At 35.3% G+C, this 25,844-nt stretch overlaps 1 protein-coding gene across 45 annotated transcripts in view; it reads right to left on the bottom strand.

Annotated features, from left to right (window-relative positions):
- Nucleotides 1–25,844, bottom strand: part of PTPRD (protein tyrosine phosphatase receptor type D) — a 1,187,151-nt gene that overhangs the window by 688,469 nt on the left and 472,838 nt on the right. For all 45 annotated transcript variants that reach the window (XM_039567532.1, XM_010392896.4, XM_039567544.1 and 42 more), the window contains one exon: nucleotides 12,819–12,867. The gene's annotated coding sequence lies outside the window, so the exon portion shown is untranslated. The remainder of the gene's footprint in view (nucleotides 1–12,818; nucleotides 12,868–25,844) is intronic.

Genomic DNA, 25,844 nt, shown 5'->3' with positions numbered 1-25,844 from the left:
GCAGCCTTGTGGCAGTGTGGTTATGACAGAATCAGATACTGATGCTGAAGATCTGTACTTAAAAAGATTTAGATTACTGTGTTGCCTTAACAGTGAATTGCTTTCCAAATCCACACTTAATGCAGCAATTTATATTGGCTTATACAGTTGAAGTGTCACTCATGTCCATATATTGTATTTTGGACATTTATTTTCAGATTGCCTTGCTAGGCTGAAACAAAATGAGACTCCTCCAGCTACTAAGATATTTCTTGAGGCCCATCACCACAGCACCTTTCCTTTCATAAGGAAAAAGAGCTGCTGGAGAGCAATAATAATCAGTCAGAACATGCCGAGCAATGGACCAAGAGGAGAATTCAAAGCTACTAATTATCAGTGTCTCTTTTTTTCACTCTGAATGTGTATATTGCTTTGGCTGGATAGGAACATAGAGATGGCATGACATAACATACAGAATTTTTTTACACGGAGCATTTCTTTGCCTTTGCTTTTGTTCTAAAAGGTTAGCAAATGGAATACTAACTCAACTACCTCAAAGAAGGAGAGAAAGAAAAAAGTTGTGGTGACACTGGGAAAAGCATTTGCTCAAGGTTGGAATCTCGAGGAAAGTGGTCTTCTTATGATGGGGTGGACATCTGTTCAGGAGAAATACCATCTACTACCTTTTTCACAACCTCTATTTACATTCTTTTTTTCCCAATTGCTTCAGAAATACCTAGGAAAATAAACCTTATGGCTAATTAAAACTAATAAAAGGAGGCAAACCTGGACTGATAGACATCCTGCTGGATGTGAAGGAACTCATTAGGAAGAAGTCTTTATGTCATCTCTACACTATTGTAAAGAATCAACGTTCATGGTTTTGGTGGATGGGGAAGATTCAGGCTGAAAGCTGCAATATCCTTTCAGAAACAGCTTCTTGTCTAGGAGCATGTCCTGCCAGTGTATATTTCCTTTGGTTTAAACCCTCTTGTGTTCAGGCAGCAGAAAAAAATTGAAACTGTTGCAATATTTTACTTGTTCCAATTTTCTTTCAGTTGGTTGGTTTCTGATTTTGTTATTTTTTCCCAGGATACATGTCCTTCCCAGATGACATGAGCCACTGAGGCTAGCCAAGATCTTGCCTTAGATGTTTTTCATGGTCAATTTAGGGTCTTGTATACACGTTAAGAATTGCTTAAAAATATGTTCTGCATGTAGTGGTATTTGGAGACTCTTACCCCATTATTTCCCTGCCCACACTGAAAGCTTTAAGGTAATTCCACAGAAACAGGCATATTGTCTTCTTCTGAGATTGGCAAATCAAATGAAGAAAAAACAAGAATTTATTTAAAACAGCAGTAATTTCCGTCCCATGGTTTTTGAAATTTAACAGAAAATTTAGTTAAACTGGATGAATACAATTATGATTGTTTGAAACTGCAGATAAAAACCTGTGTCAAACACTATCTAAAGAAGGAGTTTTTTATTCTAAAGGGTGAAAATTTCCCAGGATTAACGCATTTTTTTACCATATTAAAACAACTAGAGGAAAAAAAATTACAAAAAAATTACAGTAATGGTAGTCATAGGTCTTTAAGATATTTAAGGTAGATTCCATGTTTAATATGTCTAGAAATGGATAAGTATAAAGGAGGCTGCAGAGTGGCAGCCAAAAAGAAAGAATTAAAAAAAGAAGAGCAGAATGTTTCATATTTTTCAGTCAGCTTTTCTCCAGAAACTAGGCTTGCTTTCAGATATATGGGAAAGAAGAGTATAACGTCAAGATCGACATCTGTGGAAGACTATGTAAAAATGTAATTTACAGGAATGACAAAAAGGAAACATGGTAGAAATTAGAAAGTAGCTTAAATTTTTTCTAAATAACTTAGAAAATTAAGTGGATATCAGCAAGATTTTTTTCTGATGAGGGTGGTGAGATACTGGACAGGTTGCCCCAAGTTGTGGGCAACCCTAAAACTATTTGAAGGTCAGCGGCTTTGAGCAATCTGTTCTGGTGAAAGATGTCCCCGTCCATAGCAGGGTATTTCAACTTGGTGGTCTTTGAAGGTCCTTTTCAACCCAAAGCATTCTTCAAAAACATTTAAAGATTCAGGCAGATATTGGCAAATAATTGTATCTCAATACAAAATCTTTTTGCCTCAGAGATCAAATTCTATAGGTATTCCCTACATATTACTGTGAATAGTGCACATCACTGTAGCTAATAGCATTTGCAATCCAAAATTACTGGCACATGTTTTGGCCAGGAAAGCAGTGGAGAAACTATTGAGTGTTGGAAACTGTAACTGCTCTTCCAATTACTCTAGGTCAGTTATGGGTCAACAGTGACAGATAGTGACAGCAGACAGATAAAGCCGAGGCATCAGATGGAAACACTGCATCCCAGAAGTAACTTCTGCATAGCAAAAGCTATGAGATACTCAGGGACGTGGGACCCTCACATTGTCTTGGAGCTCCTCCTGTTCTCTCTCTCTTCTGAATTTCTTTTAAAAGGTAGTAGTACAAAAATCAAAGAACCTCTCTAAGGAGTATATACCTCCACTCAACTCCTACCTATATTAACTTCAACAAACATTCCCAGATTACTTTTGTCCTAGATCTTCATACATTTAACAAGAGGTATAGATGGAAGAAAATTACTTCAGTTATCTCCGTATGGGCAGCAGAGTTGATATGAGCTGATGCCTTAAAAATAAAGAGAAATTCATTTTTCATGTAGAAGTCATGAAGAAGAAGAAAGAAGAAGAAAGAAGAAGAAAGAAGAAGAAGAAGAAGAAGAAAGAAGAAGAAAGAAGAAGAAAAAGAAAAAGGAAAAGGGAAAGCAAAAGGAAAAAGAAAAGGAAAAAGAAAAGGAAAAAGAAAAGGAAAAAGAAAAGGAAAAAGAAAACAAAAGATATGTTCATTTGCACCTATGCTTTTGGTTCGCTTAAGATGAATTAATTAATAATGAGTATTTGTAGTCTGAGTTTCATTTTGGGAGGAAGCTTTTGCTAGCTTTCTTCCAAGACACAGTCCCTCACAAAAGTTTCTTTTGAACGTTTAGCCGGTGCATGTTCATCATACTATTTCACCCTAAATATTTTGGAATTTGTAGAGAGAAGACATACATCTGACAAAACCTGAAGTATGAAAAAAACCATAGTTTATTGACAATATACTTGTGTCTCTCTGTTTAGAGAAGTCTGATTTCTGCTATCCACTGGAATATTTCCCATAACCTTTCCCATATGTCCAGGTACGAAAATAGCCCTATCTTCTCCAGTCCTCATTTTCTGCACTGCAAAGTGTGTACAGTTGATTTGTATGCTACTGTTCTGCTATATTTATGTTTTATTATCTATATGGTACAAGAATTATATATATTTTCTGCATAAAGAGGAAAATGGCTTGCACTGAAAGAAAGCATATTAGAGAGCAAGCATACTTAAGAATAAAATTCTAGAAATTCAAATTCAGAAAGGACAGTCACTGCCGATTGGTATCTGCTGATGAGATTGGCAGTTTATTAATAATCTGTCATGTAAAGCTGACAAATGGGGTGCTGAATTCTGCCCAGTTACACAATGAAATCTCCTCTGTTATTACCTCTAGAATTACCTACTTTCTGTTGAAATACTTTTGCAGATATAAATATGCTTCAAAGTTGTTTTCTGAATACAGCTTACTTCTATTTTTTTCTCCTAATTCCTCATTATTGATAAGATCCATCATGAGGCTAATCTTGGTCTTTGAGTATACACACAGTCCAAATACATACCAAGTTTCAGTTCAGATAAAAACTTTGGGAAACACTGATAGGGTTATCAGTGGTCAAAAGGACAAATCATAGTACATAAATTCCTTACTTTTGATATGTCATGGGGGAAAAAACAAAAAAGGAAATAGTATCATAGAAGCTGCATACACCTATTCAAATTGTACATTCGGATGCACTGCAAGCAATTTATCAACACAGAAATGCCAGTAAACTAGGAGGAGATGGAAGGAAGAGATTGTTCTTGAAGGAACTACTAGGAGTACAGAGAAATATGTGTTCTGCCACATGACAAGTACTTTATTTTTCTCCTCTCTAGTCACTTTAATTTTTAAATTAGATTAAAATTTCTAAGGAATTGCATTCTGAAATGCAACTTTTTAAAAATATTTATCTAAAAGGTTGGTTGAGTTTGCTGCATAATACGTGAGAAACTTTACTCAACATATCCAGTAATGAAATCTAAAACTACAAAAATTTGAAGTGTTTTCAGATTTCTTCATTATCCTTTCCCACTTTTGCATTTCAGTGTAATATAGTGAGCTGAGTGGAAAAGATAATCTGACTGACAGAAGCTGGAAGCTAGTTCAGAAGAAAAATCACTTAAAACTTTACAGCCAAGCACCACTAGAAAAATCGTGCTGAGACAGATGAATCTCTGGCCTGATTTAGAGTCCAAGATTTTGTGTTGTGTTCTTTGATGAATTTATTCAAAACACTATTTTTAATTGAGCTATGAATTAAAATAATTTAACAACCTTTTGCTTAGGACTAAGACTACAGTTAGTTGTGTATTTGTTTCCATGATACATAAGTGATTTTCTCCTAAAAATTCTGAAATACTCAGTTGAGTTCAGATTTTACTGTACTCAATGCCCAAGTGAATGTAGGTGGATCTATTGGGCTAAGTATTTTTTCCTCTGTCTATGCAGGAAATCATGTGTTTGTGGGACCCATCATACCAAGTAAACTATAAAATAAGGGGTTATTTTCATTACTCAATTTTTCAGGTTTTATTTCTATGCAATATCTTACTGAGCATAAAGATTTAGGAAAACTCTTCAACACAACATGTACACACACACACTCAAAATAATACAACATTTCCCTGAAAGATGATGGGGGTTTTGTCCTAATATTTGTCCAGAGATAAGAAGCATTGAGAAAATGCCATGTTGGACATGTATTTTCATATGACAGCTTCTAATTTGACTTCTGGACACCAACCATAACGGTATATGAAATAGAAAAAAGTTTACTTATTTTGCAATTTCATCAAACAAATATTGATCAGATTTCAGCTCAACTCTTTACAGATCCACAAATGTTGACAATACGTGATACTTTTCAACAAGATTATTCTCTGGGAAAATTTGTTTCATTCATGAGCAGAAGCTGGATGAAGATGAAAAGGCAGGACATTTATCATTTGAAGCATGTGGCCAATAGCCTAGCAACCATCTAAATATTCAATCTATTTTTAATTCTCTATTTTCAATGTTAATTTTAAATTACCAGATCTCTGATAAACTTGTGCTTTAACAGCATTTTCAGTACTGCAATGAGTAAAGTAACCATTTGTCTGCTTTCATGACAAATATAAAATATGGAGAAAATAAAAGACACAACAAAAAGTGCATTCAATTCTAGTTCCCAATGTAAAATGTAAAGCAAAAAATTGGATACTGCATATGGCATTTATAGCGTTCTTTAGAAACTTATTGGGCAAATTCCATCTTCCTCTCATTTGTACAAAGTAGTGGCATAAACTAGTGACTCGTTTGTTTTATGTTTTTTACAAGCCCAGTGAAAGTAATGCATATGAAAGACATAAATGCCTGCATACCTAAGAAAGTGTAGTATGTTGACCTGACCGACAAGGACGTAGAAGATCAAGCTCATTAGGAGTGCATGAAAAAGGACTTCAGCTGCAGGCCACTAACATTAATAGTAGTCTTCTTACTAGGTTTTGGGAAAAACTCCAGAATAATATTTCTCAGTTTTATAAAAACCCAAAAACTGTTCAAACATCATTACTTTTCCTTTTTTTTTCTTTTTTTCCCTGTCCTTTTTTTAGAAAGGAAAAGAAATAGTTACCCTTAATTAATAAAAAAAGGTTTCAGATTTACCCCTAATGTAATTTTATCAATGACTTCAGGGATATAGTGTGTGTTACTAATTTTCTAATCACAGAATCAACTAGACCACAGCACAGCCAGCCTTTTCTTAAACACCTCCTGGGTCATTGGCTCCAACCCTTCCCTGGGCAGTCCATTCCAATACCCAGTCACTCTTTCTGTGAAGAACTTCTCCCTAATGTCCAACCTAAACCTCTCCTGGTGCAGCTTAAAACTGTGTCCTCTTGTCCTGTCCCTGGATGTCTGGGAGAAGAGGTTGACCCCCACCCGGCTACACCCTCCTTTCTGGGAGTTGTAGAGAGTGATGAGGTGTCCCCTGAACCTTCTTTTCTCCAGGCTAAACAACCTCAGCTCCATCAACCACTCCTCACGGGAGCTGCTCTCCAGACCCTTCACGAGCCTTCTTGCTGTTCTCTGGACATGGTCCAGCAGCTCAACATCCCTCGTAATTTTCAGGGCCAAGAACTGGACACAGCACTCAAGGTGTGACCTAACCTGTGCCAAGTTCAGGGAACAATCCCTGCCCTGGTCCTGCTGGCCACACTGTTGCTGATCCAGGCCAGGATGCCACTGGCCTTCTTGGTCACCTGGGCACAGCTGGCTCATGTTCAGCTGCTGTCAGTCACTACCCCCACATCCCTTTCTGACTGGCCACTGTCAAGACACTCTGCCCCCAGCCTGTAGTGCTGCAGGGGATTGTTGTGGCCAAAGTGCAGGACCTGTCACTTGGACTTATTAAACTTATCATTGGATACAGCCCATCTATTCTGTGGTACAGATCCCTCTTCAGAGGACCGCAGGACCACCTCCAGATGGGCCATCTGGTCATAAAAGGAGATCATGTTGGCTGGGCAGGACCTGGCCCTCCTAAATCCATGCTGCCTGGGTCTGAGCGCTTGGCTGTCATGTAGGTCCCATGGGATCACACCAAAGAAGACCTGTTCCATAACTTTGCCACCCCAAGTGAGGCTGACATGCCTGTAGTTTCCTGCAGTCTCCTTCTGGCCTTTCTTATGGATGGGTAATATTGGCCAGCTTCCAGTCATCTGGGACCTCCCCCGTGAGCCAGGAATAATGATAAGTGATGGAGAGTGGCATGGTGAGCTCCTCTGCCAGTTTGCTCATCACCCTAGGATGGATCCCAACAGGTCCCATAGATATAAGAGCATCTAAGTGGCTGAGCAGGCACTAGTTGTGTCCTCCTGGATTACAGGGGAGTATTCTGCTCCCTGTCCCTGTCTACCAGCTCAGGAGGCCAGTTTCCTGAGGTTGGCCTGTCTCTTGCAGCATTACAAAAAGGTAGTACAGTACCTTTCGGTCTCGGGGAGAAATTTTTTCCTTTGCAGGGTTAGCAGATCCTACTAATGTAAATGGAAAACATCTTGCTATGTTACATTTTAAGTTCTCTCTGTTTCATATGTTCTGTAATAATGTTAGGGGCTGGATGAAGAAGGCAATTTTACCTTTAACTTACAATTTACATTCTTATTCCACATCCTTTGTAAAAAGGGAGTAACTCTAAGCTTACATAAGCAGATATTGACATGGCTTTTAAGTACAAGGTAATAGATTCAAAATATTTTGTCCTGTTTCCCATATCCTGACAGCAAACAAGAAAAATTGTGTTTGGTGGGATGGTTGTGAATTGATAAAGAAGTTCAAAGATATTCTAGGAAATCACTCTAAGAACACTTCTAATAATCCATTGACAATTGTATCAACTACCATGTCCATTACAAAGGATTGCAAGGTAGTATGTCAGAAAAGGCATGTCTGCCACCCATCAAATAATTTAAATAATGTAACTAGAGAAAATTATTCCATTTAGCTGTATAAAACCAGTTCAGCTTCCTTTAGTTTCAAATAAATTTGTATTTTTTGCAGGTCCATATGATAAGCCCTGTCTCTTGTCCACAAGCCCTGTCTCTTAAGCAAGTTTCAAGGTACAATAATTACTAGCTGAAAACTAGCAAAGTTCTTTATAAATAACGGGATATAATCACCATTGCAAAACCCTGAGGATTGTAATGTGGGTCTCCAGTTTACATTAGAAGAGATTTACTCTCATTGTAGGTTTAGTTCCATCAATCTGAAAATGAGATTCAAGCTACCTTTTCTTTTAAAGCTGATTTTAATTTCAGAAATAATAATACTCCCAAGAGATGCAATGACATTCTCAGAGGTACAAAAGAGAATATCATCAAGATTACATATCATCATTCTAATGATAATTTGCCCTAGGCTGTGGCTTTGGTAGGACTTTTTAATCAATATTTCCAAGGTATGCTTATTAAAAAAGGAAAGTGTCTTCAGTATAAGAGCTATTTTTTTTTTCCATTTCACATTTTATGCAAGTTGGTTGACTTTCATTGGTTCTATTCCTTAATAAAAAATTAATTTGGTGACTATTTTGTGTTTCAAATAAAAGAAATATTTTTTTTAGCTGGAACATTTTAATCTTTCAGAAAGGTAGAATTTTTTCCAGCAGGAGTTATTTTTTGTGACTTCAAAAAAACCAAAAAAGGACAGTAAAAGAACCCCAGAACTTACTCACAATTTACATACAACCTTTTACTCTTATAATGGCATGGCATGCGAAACTTCTATCCGTAACTTTTCACATGCTAGTGAACCCAGTCTGAAAAGTATTAAAAGATAAATTTGCTGCACTACTTTTCCATGTTTTATTACACTTATGCTTAAAATTTACATTAAAAGAACAAGTGGTTAAGCTCTTTTACAGTGCTTTTTGGAAAATACTACTTTACATTAGAAAATGTAAATATAAATAGAAAATACTACTATACATTAGAAATGTATAAATACACATTTCTATGTATGCATGCATACATGACTATCTGTAAAGCACAAATGCTCAGAGACTGTACAGGACCAAATCTGAATGCAGTCAGGAAGACTAATATGTTTTCAAATATATATGTCCATATTTGTTTCTATTTGTTTCCATCCATTCATATGTAATTAATAAAATTAATTACATATGAATGGATGGAAATAAATAGAAAAAAATATGTAAAATAAAAATAAGAAGTAATTTTTCCAAATACGATGTTAAAATTGGTAACTAGCATCAAGGTGTTTCCAGTTAACTTGCAAGCATACCTATAGAAATATATCTGATAATTTGTGATACAGCACTCAGAAGAATTCAGGTTAAATGGCATTTTGAGATTGTGTCTGCAAAGTCTGTCTTCAAAAAGAATAATTTTAAAATGGAAAAATAGATGTTTGTTGTTTTATTGATTTTGCAGATAATGTAAAAATATAAGAAATTATAAAAATAAAAAATTATGATATTTCTGGGATGATTAAATGCTATGTCACGGACACAGATTGATAGAAATTATTTTCATAAGTGTCAGCTTGTAGAAATAGACATCACAAGCTGAACACACAATAAAACCCCCCCTCATTCTCCACGTCTACTTCCTTCCTGCCACTGCTTTCGCTGATATAAAACTACCAAAAGGGTGAACAAGACAACAACACAAGGTTAACAGAATTGATTCAACTGCTTAATATCCTAAGGGGAGAGACACATCCGTCACAATTTTTGAAGTTGCATACTGCCCCTTACAGACTCAGATCATCCACAAGATGTCAGGAAACAGATGCTTTTGTTTTCTTCCACTGTACACTTTTTAAGAATTAATATTTATCTCTAAAAAAATATATTGCAGATTGAAGTGGGTTTTTTGAGAAAATTGGCTAAAGTCCTTAATTTTATATTTCTTCTTTAATCACATGAGGCAACAGATAAAGTATATGAAAGGAATTTAAAAAAATTAAGAACTCAACTAGGAGAGAACTAGAAAAAACAGTAAAAAGAAGCAGGTCAGAGAAAAAGTGTTTTTTGAGTTTGTGGTTTTGGTTTTTTTTGTTTGAGGTTTTGTTTTTGTTGTTTTTGTGGGTGCTTTTGTTTTTGTGGGTGCTTTCATCTAATTAGATTTATTTCATTATTTTTAATAGTAATTTATTTATTTTGTATAAAAATATAAATGCACTTAGAGGTTGGCATGGATGTGACCTTGACATAAGGTCTGGTAAGTTTCTGGTATTCATTTTCCAGTGAGGTACTTACTTTTATCCATTGGTTCTGTATAACTTAATTTTCTTTTTTCCCTTTTTTTTTTTTTTTAACCTCTATAAGAATGATCATGCAATTCTAAAGTGAAGAAGGAAGTTGAATTAATTAATTTATTAAGTAATGTTTTTAAAGTCTATTTAATGTCATTGTTAAAAAACCTGAAACAACATAGAATCAGAAAATCAGTACTAGTATTTTAAATGTGTCTATATTACTTAGATTTGCCTGTGTCTTGTTTTTAGAGTTTTTATAATAAATTATTAAATCAGGCATATCACAAGCCTTTCTTTAAATGTTTAACTCAACCAAACATGGTTTTGATCCAAATTTTGCAATGATTCTTTAATACTCGGTAGCTGTCTGTGTCATTCTAAGGTCTACTTCAGTCATCTGCATCACTTTTATGTATAAAAATTTCAGTCCAATAAAACAATGTAAAAAAGTTCTCTGACAAGTCTGCTACACATACAGTTTGCAAACAACACTGGGGAGAATCCCATGTCTTATAGACATCTTTATTAAAACTTTATTAAATTATCTTTATTAACTTTATTAAATCATGCAAGAAATTAATTAGACCATTTATCTTTCTACTTTAAGTATATTGGAAAGAGTGCAATATTGGAAAAGAGTCCTCTTACATATTAAATCCCTACCAGTTGCATTTTTTTAACTGCTCCAACTGTGATAAACTTAAGTGATCCAATTTTAAAAAGTGGCAAAGCAGTTTTTTTGTTTGGTTTCTGAAGGTTTTGGGGCTTTTTTCCTGGATTTTCCCACAAAAGTTAATGATTTCTGTTGTGTATCGTTTGGGGGGGTTATTTGTATTTTTTTTTACATGACATCCTCCGCCTTATTTTACCATAATTTTATTATATTTATCAATTATTTAATGCAGTTAGCTCAGCTGCCTCCCATATTCATACCCATAAAAGTCCTTTATCATACTGTTGAATAAACGGTTCCTCAAACCATGGGATACCATTGTCTTTGCATATTTCTTTCTTTGAAAGTCAAGCTTTATTATACATATATGCTTGTGTGTATTTTATATAGCATCAGTTGTTGGTGCTATGAAACATAAGGGGAAAATATTACCAGGAATCTTATATTAATTAATATACCGGTATTATAGTGAGACTTCTCTAACAGTCACTTCAGCACATTGTTATTAAACACTTCCAGGGTTTCCTCAACCACCAGAAATTAACAAACTTCACAAGGCAGATATCTATACAGTTAACAGTTTTGATGATAGGAGATTGGCATACTGATAAAGAATTTCTATGAGTGCAGAAGCTTTACAGAAATATGGATAAACTCTGTGTCCCTGCACACATTTTCATATCTGGGAAAAAAAATGAGATTTGAAGGATTTTGAATTTAAAAGCATTTTAAATTATAATAGATACCTCTAAATCTGCTGTAGACATCTCTAAATTGCCTGCTGCAAGAGAGATTCTACAACTGTGCTGTGCAAGATGTGGGATAGCAATAATCAGTTTCTTTCTCAAGCAAAACAACAAGAAATAATCTAAGGGAAAAACAGCAGAAACAAGATGGAAACATCCACCAGATCTGCCCAAATATTAAGAAAAAATATTTTATGTGCTTTTTTTTTTTAATTGGTAATACAAAATTTTAAATGTTAGACTTTCACAAGAAGCCTTTGAAACAGAAATATGCTTTAAAGCTCAAAATTTGTAACTCAGTACAAAAGAAGCAACACAGCAAAATTGAACTACTACCTTCACGCAGTGAGTAGAAACACAAAACAAAGCTGACAGATCTGTTCTCCTGGGCTTAGGTTTCCGCTGTCTAGAAGTGTTGTTTGCTGCCCATGTATGCACAGTATGACAGCTATTTGTGTTATACAAATGAGGTTTACTCATGAGTTTGATCTCAATTGCATGCTAATCATATTGTCCCTGGTTATGAACAAGCACTTTACTTTGTTATGTTTAATACTATGAAACAAGCTTAAAACACAGGAGAGTACTTTTTAAGTAACCTGTTTAAGCTTGTTTGTCTCAATAGCTTTATTACATTACTTATTAAATTATCTCAGGAACATGCTAAATATCATTGTATTTTGTTCAAATGACTTCATGTTAAACATAATTTTTCTCAAAAAACTTATTATATGGAATAAATAAAAATTGATTTACGGCAACCACAAGTTTCCAGTAATTTTAGTTCTCATTATAATGGCTATGTGTCTTATCTCTCACTCCCCTGCATTGTAACATAAAAATCCTGACAGTAAGAAATAATTTTGATAAAACCTGTAATGTGATAACATTACTGTTTTCTGCTGCTTAGCCCTTATTCACTCCTAAAAGATGGTTTCTAATCAGTTATTTAATGTACAGAAATTCAGTTTACATCTGGAGAACCTCTGTCATTTTTTCAGATCGTTGCCTCTTTTGTTCATGTAATCTCTCACACTGAAATTACATCAGCTTCTGTGTTTGATGACTATGTTAACATAACACATTCAAATTACATATATAACATTGAAGTACAGTTATGTCATTATGTCAGTCAAACTATGTTAAAACACAACAAACAAAACATGAACAAGTTCATTTTACTGTTACATGGTAAATGGAAAAAAACCCTTTCTTCCTCACAATATCTTGAAACTAATAGAGATTAATTAATCACTAGTATTACTGGTTGACATTATCACCGACTAGGTGGGACTTCTTTGGGGTTTTTTCATGTTCCAGGAAATATGGTCATAGGCTAGGAGACAGTTATTCACAGAACCATCCCAATTCAGGCTTAAGAAATAACAAAAATTATTACTCACCCTGAGCTTGCAGGTTTGGAACACAATAAAAAAGACTCTATCCTGAGATCTGAAAAACACAAAAAAAGAGCTTTCTATAACCACTAACAATAGTCAGACATTAGATATGCAACAAATAAATGCTTGTTCAATACTTATAAAAACCACAAATAATTGACATACATATACCTTATAAGAATATCAGTTGACTTAAACCTCAAGTAATATGCTTTGAAAGAAGCACATTTTATGTCAGAAAAGCAGCCCAATAAAAGTCTAAGCTTTCAAGTGTGTTCAATCTTCCTCTCCCTACATCCCTACAGTGTTTTGAAGAAAAATCAATTTTAAGCTCTCTTCTGGAAATTAGAATTTGTGAATTTCTGTGCAGACCAATAAACTCCAGGGATATCTGGGTAGAAGAGTTCAGACTGCACACCAGAGCAGTTTAAACTATGACTTGAGAAGTTTATTTGAACATAAGAAGTTCCTTTGGAAAACAAATTACTTTAAAGCTCAGAAGGTAATAAAAAAACCTGAGACCATATTCTATGATTTCAGTTCTAGGAGGGGGAAATCAAAATAATTAAAATAATAATGAAGGTTATATTTTCATGTTTGAAAGGGATCAGAATGCTTTGTGATGACTGATGAAAGTGCATCAGAGTAAAAGCAATAGAAAGTCTGACTGGACATGGATGTTTGTAAACATGGCAATGCAAAAAAGGGATGCTTTCTATAAAAGCAGAGGAAGAAAAAAAATTAGTGCAGCAAATCTCCTTTATGATCATCAAATACAAAAGATTCATCATTGAATTAACATTCATTTCATGGACCTGGATGCATTTCTTTATAATTTCTAAAATTTGTTAAATTTATCAATACTATAACCATGGTTATTCCATTAATAAGGTTTGAGGTTACACATTAGCCTAATAAAAACAGTCTAAAATTGATTTTCCTGCAGCAAATTACTTTCCGACTTTTTGTCTACAAGCATTTTTCTCTTTCCAGTGCAACACTAACGAAGATTAATGCTCAAAATTTAAAATCTGGTAAATAAATATTAGAAAATACAGAAAGTAAAAGTGTGTCTCTTTGAATAATAGAAAAGAGGGATGCATAGAAAAATTATGCAAAAACATAATGTAAAATTTATGTTAGTTTTATGCTAATAGTAATTAACATATAAAAGGAGAATATTAGATGCTATAATGGTAATGCTTTGGAGGAAGCATGTATGCCTCCGTAATCTTAAGATTATTCCAGACATCCTATTAACAGATTATCCATTCAATGCTTGCAGTGTTGCCAAGTTCTTCAATTTTTCCATGGTGTTTCCATTAGATAAACTAGTTTTTTGGGTTTGGGGTTTTTTGTTTGGTTGTTGGTTTAGTTTTTTTTCATTGGTTGTATCTTGTTTGTTTGTTTTTTAGGGAACATTGATGGTTTTGGGTTTGTTTGTTGCTTTGGGTTTTTTTTCATGGCTCAAGGACTGGCAGGTTTTTCTTCCCAAAGTATTTTCCACGTGTTTAAAAAAAGAGCCCAAGGATAAAAAAAAATATATATATATATGCCCTTTCTTTATATTAAAATAGCCAGGTTATTTTTATTTTTAAAGTTTCTAACTAGGGTTTGAGTTGAGCATTTAACAGTGAAAATCAAATGGGTCCTGCATAACCTTGTCAACGTTTCCAAGTTAAAGACCTCAGAATTTCCACCATTAAAACACATTTAGTCTTAGGTCTCTGAAGAGACCTGCTGAACAGTCTGTTCGGTCTCTGCAAAAGTCATTATTCAATATTGTTACTATTTTGCTAGGGGGGAATCAACAAGGAAAAATCCCCAATCCAACCCAACAAAATTCCTATTTTAAGAGTTTTATTTACTTTTATCTCTCCAATCAAATTTTCTCACAACTTTTTTTTTGTGTTTTGTAATTCTCTTCCTCTTCTTTGTCTTAGGATATCAGCAGTATATGATGTCTAATAGGAGAATCACATCGCAAGTGAAAATGTGCCTGTTAAGCTAAATACACTTTGCAAGCAGAGGGTTTTAAGAATCTAAATTAACCTGAGGCTCACTGCACCTTTTTTCTATTTTATTACTTTGAATCTCTGTGGGGACAATTACGCTAGACTATTTTGCTCCAGTTTTAACCAGCTGGGAAAAAAAGTTACCTAGAATTGAAACTGGTTGCAAAATCCTATGCATTACTACCTTCCCTACAACATTAGATGATTGTGACAGCACTCTGATCCTTACATAGAAAGCCTTCATGTTCTTAAAATCAGGAAATTATATGTTAATAATCCTTAAGCATAATCTTAGTTCTGCTATGAACTAAAATATTGCTCTATGAAAGTTGCAAAGTCTTTCTGTCCACAAACTTTCCTGCTCCGTAAAGTCATCTTGGGAGTTTTAGTTAAACGCTCTCAGGTTTAGATGAAAATGCTATTTTTATGCATTATTTCTATGTATATAAACCAAAAATATCGGCAAAATAGTTCATTGTATTGTATTGCCAGAAATTAATTGTACTTTGAAGAGAACAGGAACTCTACTTCCTAGAAGTAATTTGGTTTTATTTAATGAAAAAAGTGATTTATTCTCTAAGTTTGCAAACACACACACAACTTAAGGACATTATTCAGCAACATTTAAGTACTTAGTGAGTTTCCACTGTTGCAGGATGTTTCTTCAACAATTGTCAAGTTTTTAAGGCTTATTTTCACAAATTTATTTAAATTTCCCAAGACCTGCAACCATCATAATTTTAGAAAACAAGAAAGAGGCTATTATAACATGAAAATGCTTTATTCTATTGAGATTATCACTTCAGTAAAAGCCACTGATAGTGATCATTAACTAAGTAGACTATTGCATTTCCAATCTCCTTTTATAACCCCCCTTATTTAGAGGCACCATGTGAACTCCCCGGCAGCAACTATCACTCAGTACTGGACAATGGTACTGTATCTCTCTTTCAACAGGTCAGGAAAAAGAATAAAGAGAATAAAATGTTGTTTTCAATGGTCTTTTTGCAATTTGAATTTAAAAATACTATTTATAATTCAGCGTAGAAAACAATTTCCACTGCTTTTATGATGATGATTACCAAGACAAATTCCACACAGAATTCCAACAGTGTGTATTACCATCTTCCATTAATTCTAATTTATTTGCAAAGGTTTTACCAAGTATCAACAGACTTAAAAAGTTAAATTCAGTCCCAGGAAAAACATTGTCCAAAATCTTATTTCACTCCCAATGGTAGCATCCTGAGATACCCATTACAAAAGGAGGATAAAATCAGAAGTTAAGGGTGTTCCAAATAGGCTATGAAAGACAAATTGTTAACATTTCATTTAAGTGTAAATTATTTTTTTACACCAATATCTAGTTACTTTTGCGTGTCCGAAGTATTCTGTAGTTTTTCTCATGGAGAAGGGGAGGCTCAAGGGGGATCTTACTGATCTCTACTAAAGCCTTAAAGGGTGTTGTAGTGAGGTGGGGGATCAGCCTTTTATCCCAGGTAACAAGAGACAGGACAAGAAGAAATGGCTCCAAATTGCATCAGGGTTGACTGTAGATTAATAAAAATTTCTTCACTGGAAGGGTGGTTAGGCACTGGAAGAGGTTGCTCAGGGAAATGGTGGAATCACCATCCCTGGAAGTGTTCAAAAACATGTAGAGGTTTTTGGTACTTGGGCAAACGGTTTAGTGGTGAACACAGCAGTACTTGATGGAAGGTTGGACTGGTTAGCTTTGAGGTCTTTTCCAGTCTTAACAATCCTATTTTTCTATAAATACAAGATCCTTTTAATTTCTGAGATTTTTAGAAAAACAATATAATGTAAAAGAGATTGATAATAGTTACATGGATTATTGTGTTTTCTAGTTCTTTCATAACTGGAAACAGATTCAAGTAAAACCTAGTATAAGAGAAGTAGGAATGCATTTTATTTAGGACCTCTCTGTAATTTTCCTGATGTCTGTGTCCCCTTCACTTAAAAAAGTGCCAAGTACTATTATTCCCAAATTTATATTTGATCAACGTGCTTTAATTTTTGCACTATTCCAACAATAGATATTTCACAACCTTTTTCTATTCTTGCTGAATCAAAACATTTGTCAAGCTCATAACATTTCTTCGAAAGACACAAAGAAACACATGATGAAGAAATCAGAAAGTTCTATTAAATTATATAATCTCTTTTTCTTAAACTCCTGAAGGAATATTCTGGTTTATAACAAAATACAGGTATTCATATATCAAAGCCTAAAACCTCAAAAACATATATAATTCACTTATTTTATGGAGATTATATTAAGAACAACCTACATACATTTCCTGGCAGATAATCTCTACTTGCATAAAATACCTCTCTCTTTCTTCTTAGTACTAACCTTAATTGAAAACCCAGCCAGCTTTGTTGCCAAAACGTTGCATTTTGGGATTCCCTAACACAGCATGGAACCCATACTTACATGACAATACTATCAAAAGTTTTCTGTTAAAGACTAATTTTTTCTTGCTGTATTACTTTGTTGCTTCCTTTTATTTATATGCTGGAATGGTTACATCTGAACTTCGAGGCAGATGCTCTTTAATTCCAGTGTTCGTGATGCTCAGATACACAGCTTGCAGTATGTTATTGTTTACCAGTGTGAAACCTCACTTTCCCCTTAACTACTTGCCTTTAAAAGTAGTATCAGGTGTATCGAGTGAGCAGGAAAGGAGCTGTGGTATGATTAAATAGATCCTGAAATTTTGATGGTTTTAGAAGTAGTAGTATGGGATTTATTAAAGACTTTGTCTATGTTGTAACAAACTTGTAGTATTAGGCTGTGTTACAATTTTGTGGTTCTGCACTCTACCCAGTTATTTTTGTTTAATTTCTCCACATTTTGTTGTGACATCCTTGCATTTTTCTTGCACACTGTTGTTTTGTATAAATTGTCTAATTTGCCAGGACTTTTGTAAATTCTAAACCTATCCTCTAGAGTGTTTACAATCCTGCCCAGCTACCCATCAACCACAGATTTTTAAAGCTTACGGTTTCTTCTGTCATTCAAATCTCTTTTATTTTAGACACTGAAAAACAACATGGCCAAAACAGTCCCCTGTGGAACTCCCCAGCTGAAATGATTAATAATGATTCCTTGTTAAGTGAAAGTAATTTTTTCAAACAGTTGGTGGTTACATCTGATTCACATTTTGCTGGTCTGCTTAAAAGAATGTAATAGCACACAGACCCTACATACCCTTTAATGAAAAGATAATTATATAATATTTCCCTTTTTTCTCATCATGAAAAAGATCATGTTTTAGCAGTTTATAAATAAATTGGCCTTACAGAGTCAAAAACATAAAAAATATTTCAGAAAAAGTAATTTTCTCATAATTAGTACCATTTATAAACAGTATGAATCTTTCTCAAGCTGCACTGACATTGACATTTGCTTTCAGCACCATATTGGTAATTTTAAAGTCAAAGTTGCAGGTGGCTTGTCACTTTAGTTACACACTCCTGCAAAAATGGTTATTTACAAAATCTGTACCATGGGTTAAGAATTTATATACAGGTATCTGTAAACATTATACTGTAAATATGCACTCTTTAATAATGAAAGTTTATATGCCTATGACCGTGCAATCGCTTTTAAATAGAGGACAAAGGTAAGCACTTCTGGAGAGATTCTGTGTCATTTTCAAAGTAAGAACGGTTTATATCAATTTAGTCTAACATCTTTCATGTTTGACTCGGTTCTGAATAACAATTTGAAATCAGGGAAGTCAAACATATTGTCACGTGAAAGAGCTGGATTCCAACAGGACTTAGATAAAAAGCTATTTTGTATTTTTCTCGTGTTGATGTATGGGTCTTCAAACTTGCAGGTGTTCACAAGAAGTGCTGGATATCCAGTTATGTTACCATCTTTGTAACATGAAGTTAAAATTGAGATTATTAGTTTCTTAACATATGTGTAACATGCTAATTACCTTTACAGGAACAGAACAGAAGTTACGTTATACTTATTGATAGACATATTAAGTGAAACTACTAAAGGGAGGTGCTTTTTTCAGTTTAAAAAGTTTTGGATACAATTTCATTGGTTAACAGACTACTCAGAAATTTAAAACCTGTAGCTGAGGAAGAACTGCTGACACCTCCTTTACGGAAAAAGTGAATACAACTGTATTGTGAACTGGAAGGGAGCTAACTCTTGCTACTAATAGGTACATGATACATACTAGCATGGACAGTTGTTAGAGGTTGCTATCATACTGTCATCTAACACTTATCAGAGAAAAGGCAGCTCTGGAAACAACTTTTCAGATAAAGGACTCAAGTGGTCTTACAACGGTAAGTCATGTAACATGAGTTATTTATGATTCAGGATCTCTCTATGCACTAAGTAATAAAACTAATTAGATTTTTGAAAATAAAAATATGCAATTTAAACAATTTTCTAAGCCTTCAATTTACATGCTATTCAGTGTTCTTTAGAGATTCTACCACCCAATTACAATAAATTTTTAGATTTAACCCCGTGATGGAATTCCATTATGTAAAAATGGTAGTCTTCCATTATATAAAAATGACAGTCATCAGAACTCAAATTTATTAATATTTTTTTAGCAAATTTAAAACTTCATTGCATTTGGACTGTTTTTATTTAACACTTTAATTTCATTTTTCATCTGATGTTTTTACGGTTCTTGTTTTTTTTTTCTGTTGAATCAATTTGCACACAAAGCAGAAAAAGAAAGTAACAGCTGCATAAGCTAGTCAATCTTTTAACTGACCATATAAAAAGGTCACTTCCACATCCTTGTCTCTTCAAGTCTTGGACTATTCTTATGACTACAGTCTTACAACATAGATTTCCATTCATGGTTAATCTGTTTCCCAAGTAGTTACAAAAACTATAAAGTCAGTGTCTGTAAAGAATTTAAAAGGTCTTGGCTTATTCAGATAACTTATGGAATATCGAGTATTAGAATTGAAAAATATCAAATCTGAGATGAACATCACCTTTCAAGCATCCTCTGCAAATCTTAACCATTAAAAAAAAAAAAAAATACATCACTATCAGAAGACACACCACAAAAACTTGGGAAAATCAACAAAAGAATAAGTCACACTTGACCCAAGACAGAAAACCATGCTGAATTAATAGTATAAAATTAGTGGTGGAACTTGTAAAAAATGGATATAAAATCTAACTGATTTCACAATTTACAGCATACACTAAAACATTATAATGCTATTTCATAATAACAGAAAATTGACTTCATTCTTCTAGAAACTAGCAAACAAATAAGCAAACAAGTAAAAAGTTCATTAAATCTGCAAGCAAAAAAATTTCTGCAACCTACAGCTTTTTAGGAAAACATGTTATTTACAGTTTCACAGGAGGAGGAAGTCATGACTCATGAGATGAATGAGGGGTAAGATGCCTAGCCTTTTAAATGTAATAGTTCCCTACATAATGTCTATTTACAAATGTAGTTGTATTAGTATTGTTTATATTAACAACCCAGTTTCAGTGTTTCACAGAACCACAGAATATTTAGAGCTGGAAAGGACCTCCAGAGATCATTCAACCCCCTGCCAAGGCAGAGTCACCCAGGAACGTACCCAGGTTGGTTTTGAATGTCTGCAGAGAGTGAGATTCCAAACCTCCCTGGGCAACCATAACCCACAAGGATCATTGAGTCCAACTCTTCAGTGAGTGGTCCATGCAGGGATGACCTTGGCATTATTAGCATCATGCTCAAACCAATTGACCTTGTCTCATGGTGGGGCCTGTTCAGCCTTGAGAAGAGATGACTGAGAGACTTCATCAATATGTATAAATATCTAAAAGGTGGGTGTCAAAAGGATGGACCAGGCTCTTCTTGGTGGTGCCAATCAATAGGACAAGAGGCAATGGGCAGAAACTAATGCACAGGAAGTTCCACCTGAACATGCTTTCTGTGCAGGTGACCGAGCACTGGAACAGATTGCCCAGAGAGGTTGTGAAGTCTCAGTGGAGATATTCAAGAACCATCTGGACATAATCCTGTTCAATGTGCTCTGAGATTATTCTGCTTGAGCAGTGTCAGATGACTGCAATCTCTTCCAACCTGTGGTTGTCACTAATTCTGTGATTCTGATTTCTGGGTTTCTGTGAACTAGAAGGGCAGGATGACCTCCCTCAACCTACTGTCCACAATCATTCATCCACTGGCCATTCTGGCCGCAATGGCACTGCCAACTTACCATCAACTTCTGACCCACCAGGAGTCCCAGGTCCTTTGCTGTAGAACTGTTCTCTAGTAGGTCAGCTCTGAAACTATACTGGTACTTGAGGTTATTCCTCCCCAGGTGCAGGGCCCTACACTTGCCCTTGTTGAACCTCATAAGGTTCTTCTCCATGCAACTTGCCAATCAAGGTCCCTCTGAATGGCAGCACAGCCTTCAGGTGGATCAGCCACTTTCCCCAGTTTCATGCCATCAGCAAACTTGCTGAGGGTGCAATTCATCCCTTCATCCATGTTGTCGAGAAACAAGTTGAATATGGCTGGATCCAGTATTGTTCCCTGGGGAACACCAGCAACTACACCAGGCTGCAAATGGATTCTACACCACTGGTCACAACCCTCAGAACTCTGCCATTCAGCCACATTAGAACAGAATACTCAGGAATCTCCATCACTTCCCCCATGGCCTAGTGCAGTACAGCACTATAATTCTGGGTAGTCCGCTATGTAACAGTGCAATTACTTCTTTTAGTTGCTTTCAGTGAAAACTTATTCTTCATAAGAAGAAAGAGAAAGAAGGAGAGAGAGAGAGAGAGAGAGAGAGAGTGTCACCAAAAAAAAAAAATCACATTGTGAGAAACACTATTCTTTTTAAAGAATTTAAATTAATGTCACTGAAATCTAACCTTGTAAAGCTATGATTTATGCTAACCTGAAACTATTGATGTCCTCTTACACAATACAAAACCCTTCAAAGGACTCTGTAGCTGTCCTATATATTGTTATCATTTAGGATAAGAGGCAAAAATAGTAATAACATAGTAGAAATTCTAAGGACATGAGAAAAATCAGAACCAATTGCAGGTGTGCACATCACAAACAGTCTCTCTTGAGACTGCAGAATAGACCAGATGCATTTATTTTATGATCCCTTGTATTGTGCCCTAGGTTGTATCAAGAAATGTTTTTCTTGTTTCCATTCATGGACGTGTGCTATTGAGTATGAAAACATATTTTTGTAAAAATATTTTTACTTTGAAGTCTGGAAAGAGAATTTTAACAGCTGAGAATTATTTTAGAGTCAACACAATTTTAATTTTTCCTATAAACTAGAATTGCTAAGAATCAGCATACCTAGATTACATAATATTGACAGGTGACAGGCAGTACTCCTAAAGCAAGTGTTGAAAACACCAACCACTAGTGGTTGCTGGAAAGATATCATCTTTATTTAGCTAAAATGTTTTTTGTTTTTATATTTTAATAAATGAGAAAATTTATTACATCACATCATAAAAGTAGTAGATCTGTAGATAAATGTTTTAGATGAATGAAATATGACAGTTAAAGGGAAAAGTAGAGGGGTTCAGAGTCAAGGAGTATAATGGTAACTGCCACCCATTCTTCACAACTGCCAACTTGATTTTTTTCTTGATGCACCTTCCAGTTAAACCAATGCTTCAGAGATACTACTTGAAAGCAAAAATGTGCTTCTAATACAAAGGGGTTAATGATTTGTCTTCTGAAAGTTTACTTTGCAGAGTGTGAATGTCGAAGGCTAAGATTCATTAAAAGTATGTAAATATGTGAGGAAACCATTTTGAAGAACTCAAAGGTAATAAGCAGGCTGGTCTGTTCTCATATCACAGCTTGCTTTTTTTCAATTAACAGAGAAAAACGTCAAGTAAAAATTAGTTATAAATATGTCTCAGATTATAATTTTTGATGAAGAATTACAAATATTGGAAAATAAGCAAATGTTCTGTAAAAACATTTTAGCTGTATACCTGAAAATTTTTTTATGTATTTCTCTTAGAGATCAGCTACAATGTTTGAATAACTGTAAAATGCTGCACTTGGCAAATCACACTCAAAGAAAGAAAAATGCAATCCTAAAGTAAAAGCATTTTTAATAATATGTATTTTTCTCTCTACTCTTCCATTGTGACCTCAAACATTAATGAGAGCTCAGGAGCTGTCCTACAAGAATAGTTATGACATTAGGACATCTTCTTAGCATTCTCTTGTCTCAATTGTTGGAGGAAGATATATAATGGAGGACTGTACCATAAAATGGGTATATGTTCTTTATCTGTGAATAAATAATAATTACATGTTGGACACCACTGTATTTGATGGAACATGTAACATATAACTTTGTTCATCTATAATGAGCAGAAAACAGTCTAGAAGACTGAAACTTTTATCTCATTTTCATTAGGACAGCTAGAAACTAAAAATTGGTTTTTATGGAGTTGCTATCAACAGGCACTTGGAGATTGCTCTTTGTGAGAGCAAATGATTTGCAGTTTATAGCTTAAAAAGTGACCGTGTTGTCCAATTTGCAATATACGTGAAAGTCATTTTCATTTGGGAATATAGGAAATAGGGTGGCTGGTTTGTGGGAAAAGCATGCAAGAAAATGTTCATGGCATTATTGTAGTTAATGGAGAAGTGTGGCTTTTTTGTATTTTTTTTTTATAAAACAGGCACAGAGTGAACAGAACAGTGAACAGAACAGTTCATACCTTTGTTGTATTCAGTTCACAGTTACTATGACATGTACCTCTAAATCCCCCTGGTAATTACTGAAATTTGGATTTTCCTCATCCCAGACCTGTCCTGACGCCTTTTGAGGAGCAAATAGATCTTTCTCTGAATTGAACAAATTATTGTGCAGCAGAATTCCATTCTTTTCGATATCTCTTACATTTATGATTCATTATTTTTCATGGTGGAAAATTAAACTCATCACTTTTTGTATCTACTGTATATATTTCAGGTAGATTATGTCAAGGAAGACTTTCGTCCTTTTATTAGAGTCAAAGATCTAGGCTTTTGTCCTTATGTTATCAAGCCTTCTTGAAAACACTGTTGAGGTGAAGAAAAGATTGACTAAGTGGCACTATCTGGTTGGACAAATGATCTTTGATTTGGAAAGAAAAGATGCACTAGACAAACTTTTTCACTTAACCAGTGTGAACTTTGCTCTTCTTTAAAACATCTGAGGCAGGAGACTAGCAGGTGACAGGAACTTTGGTGACAGCAGCTACCTGGCATTAGACAGGGAGAGAATCACAGAGACTGGCCTAGAGCCACATTATCAGTGTATGCCTGCTGCCTAACATACAATGTAATAGATAGCAAAAGCAATAGTTCTCTAGCAACACACATCCACAGGCATCCAATGCTCTGTTGAGGTAGAGCCAAGAGAGCACAGATGTTTGCAACCCAAGCAGATGCAATACACTAGTGATTAGCCTGAGTGTCCTGCTCCTGGGATTCTGGTGCTGTGTCTGGGCCTTGGCTCATGTGAATGTGAAGTGTGCGAACTGGCTGTGGAACAGAAATGTTAGAAAAGAAACCACTGTTCACCAGATGTAAATATCCTGCTCAGGAAATTAACGTTTGATCATGTCTCTGAACAAGCAGTGCTGTTCTGTTCCCACGGCTGTATGACCAACACTGAACCACCAAGAAAGTATTAGAGACAAAGCAGTCTGCTCCTCAAATATGCTCAGTAGGGTTCTAACATCTCCAAGGAAGAAAATTCCACAGCTTCTTGAAGCTATTTATACTGGAGATAAATCACACTTAAATGAAAAGCTTTTTCTAATATCTAGCCATCATTGCTTGTGTTATACATTTTTTTTTTAAATACTACCATTAAGCAATATTGGGCAGAGCTCAGCTCTGTCTTCTCTGTTTCCTTCTACCAGATATCTGTACATACCAATAAGGGCCCTCCACAATGTTATTCCTTCCTAGAATGAGCAGACCCAGTTCTGCAGCCTCTTATGACCCAAGAGCTTGGGTCCTCATATCACTTTGGTGGACTCCTTGGAAGTCTCTACAGTAGGTCAGCATCTTGTGCAGTGGAGCCTTAGGTTGGGTACAGTACTCAGATCCCAGATAGCAGAGCGGGATTTTCCCCCAGATCTGCTGTCTGGGAATTTGGTAGTCCAGCCTGTGATGTGGCTCTGGCTTCATTGCTGCCTTGGTGTCCTGCTCCCTGAGGGCCATCCTGCCATCTCTGGGGTGTTTTCTGCTGCTCAAAAGCAGTTGTCCCTGACCTGTTCTGCTTCTATGCTTTATCCATTGCACATTTGCTTTTGTTGAATACTTCCATTAACACTTTAGGAAATTAATAAATTAGTGCTTACTTTACATAGGACACTCTCATAAACCATCATAGAGCAGTGTAGTTTGGAAAAAAACCCCTAAGTTCATTGAGTCCAACTGTTAACCCAACACTGCCAAGTCCTCAATTAAACCAGCTCCCTAAGCACCACATCTACATATCTTAGATATCTTCAGAGATGGTGATTCCATCACTTCCCTCGAAAGCCATTTTCAATGTTTGACAAGCCTTTCCATGAAAACTTTTTTCCCCAATATTAAGTTAACCATCCTTGATGCAGCTTGAGGCCATTTCATATTCTCCTATCACTTGTTACTTGGGAGAAGAGACCATGCTCCATGTTGCTACAGCCTCCTTTCAGGTAGTTACAGGGCAATAAGGTCTCCCCTCAGCCTCCTTTTCTGCAAGCCAAACAATCCCAGCTCCCTCAGCCCCTACTCATAGGACTTGTGCTCCAGAGCCTTCTCCAGTTTCATTGTCCTCTGGACACACTCCTTCACCTCAATGTCTTTCCTGCAGTGAGGGACCCAAAACTGAACACAGGATTTGAGGTGGAGCCTCCCCCCGGTGTCAGGTACCAGGGGAAGATCACTGTTCTGGTCCTGCTGGCCACAGTGATGCTGAGACGAGCTGGGATCACCAATAAAGATATTAA

Source organism: Corvus cornix, chromosome Z (assembly GCF_000738735.6).
Source record: "Corvus cornix cornix isolate S_Up_H32 chromosome Z, ASM73873v5, whole genome shotgun sequence".
Classification (NCBI taxonomy): Eukaryota; Metazoa; Chordata; class Aves; order Passeriformes; family Corvidae; genus Corvus; species Corvus cornix.
This window is presented reverse-complemented; position numbering and strand designations above follow the sequence as displayed.